Raw genomic sequence first — 1,709 nt, forward strand, 5'->3', positions numbered from 1 at the left:
TTCAATTTTGATTTTATTTCTTAACCCATTTAATCCCAACGGTCACAATTGTGACCGATTTTTTTTTTTTGCTTCTGTGCCTTTACAGATGTCATTGTATGAAGTATCAATACATTTTCCCCAAAAATGGAAACCTGAAAGGGTCTCAGTTAAATATGTGAAGTGCCAAATGTGTAGTGTAATTTGTCACATGGTCAGAGATGCTTATGTTTTGGTTGCACCCTGAACAGAAAATTTCCACCCAAAAGCTCCCAAACTAAAGCTTAGAAAAGTATGTTTATGTAAAAATCTTTAAGGTGTCTAGTATGGAGGGATGCAAATGAAATATGTGAACTTTGTTCAGCGTTCTCATAGCATGAGTGAACATGAAGACGGTCACAATTGTGACCGCTAGGCAACTACAGAGTCAGATTTTGGGGATTTTCTCTTTTTTTGACACATTTCTTTGTCCAATCATCTAATTTCCAATAAATTCCAAACAGAGATGATATGGGGACATTGTCCCAGGTCTGTTATTTACATTTGAATGTGTATCACAATACAATACTCAACATTGCCTCTGCAATTCTCTGCTATATTCTAAGTGTGCCGATTTTTACATAGAGAAACCATTGTATCACACTATTATACATAGCTATTGTAATAGCTAATTTTCTATGTTGTTCTTTTTCTTAATTTTACTTTCAGTAATGTCCTACACATATAAGATCTAACTGACTGTCCAGATGTTACAATCATACCTCAAAAACAGTAAATCATTGTCCCCATTGACTATATTCCTATTCCTATATTGCATATGTCACAGGTGGTGGGGGTTGTAATCAACTCGCCAGTCAGCCTGTTGAAGGCAAATTGGCTGAATGTATGCAAAGACTTGCAATAGACATGAACAACCTTACCAGAAAATATATTCCCCACCCCTTTCCCAACAGCCCCCCAACCCACCCCCCAACACACACACTTATGCACAGTAAAGGGCCTATGTCACAGGGGCCAGGCAGACAAACCAGAAGCACAGCTTCATGTGATCAAAAATAATTGTCTCATCAATCTGTCCTGACACTATTGTATGTCCACGTTACAGACTGTGTCCTATTATGTATTTAGAACCTTACTTAATCCAGTAGTAAAATGAATTAAATTGAGCAAAATAATGGATATCACACCGTTCTGACACTAGATTAGGCCAATAACTGAGGTCAGAGCAGGCTCCTATGCTCCTCAGGGTTATTTGGGATCAGGGACAGGGGTCCTGTGTTCTCCAGGTCAAGCATTGTATGTTTCCAGGGTCCTCCAGCATTATAAAGCACATAGTAGATACCCGAATGAGCATATAGGTCCCAGGATATAGGACACTGGGGACATAGAGCCTTATGAATATGAGGCCTTTGGAGCAAAGAGACCAGGTAACTTAGGATGTCACTTCATGTGTGTTCACTAATTCACGGATGGGATAAATGCAGAAACCAAATTTCTTGTGTACGCAAGTATACTTGGCTTAAAAACTTGATTTACAATAATAAACAGACAAACGACATCTCTTTTTGCAACATGTGGTGGTTGTTGCATTGTGGTATATAGTTGATATAGATGATATAATGGCTTTTCTATGTAAACATGGTAAGGTTGTTCATGTCTATTGCAGGTCTCAGCATACATTTAGGCATTATGCCTCTAACAGGCTGACTGGTGAGTTGATTATACCCCCC

Source organism: Sardina pilchardus, chromosome 17, assembly GCF_963854185.1.
Source record: "Sardina pilchardus chromosome 17, fSarPil1.1, whole genome shotgun sequence".
Lineage (NCBI taxonomy): Eukaryota > Metazoa > Chordata > Actinopteri > Clupeiformes > Clupeidae > Sardina > Sardina pilchardus.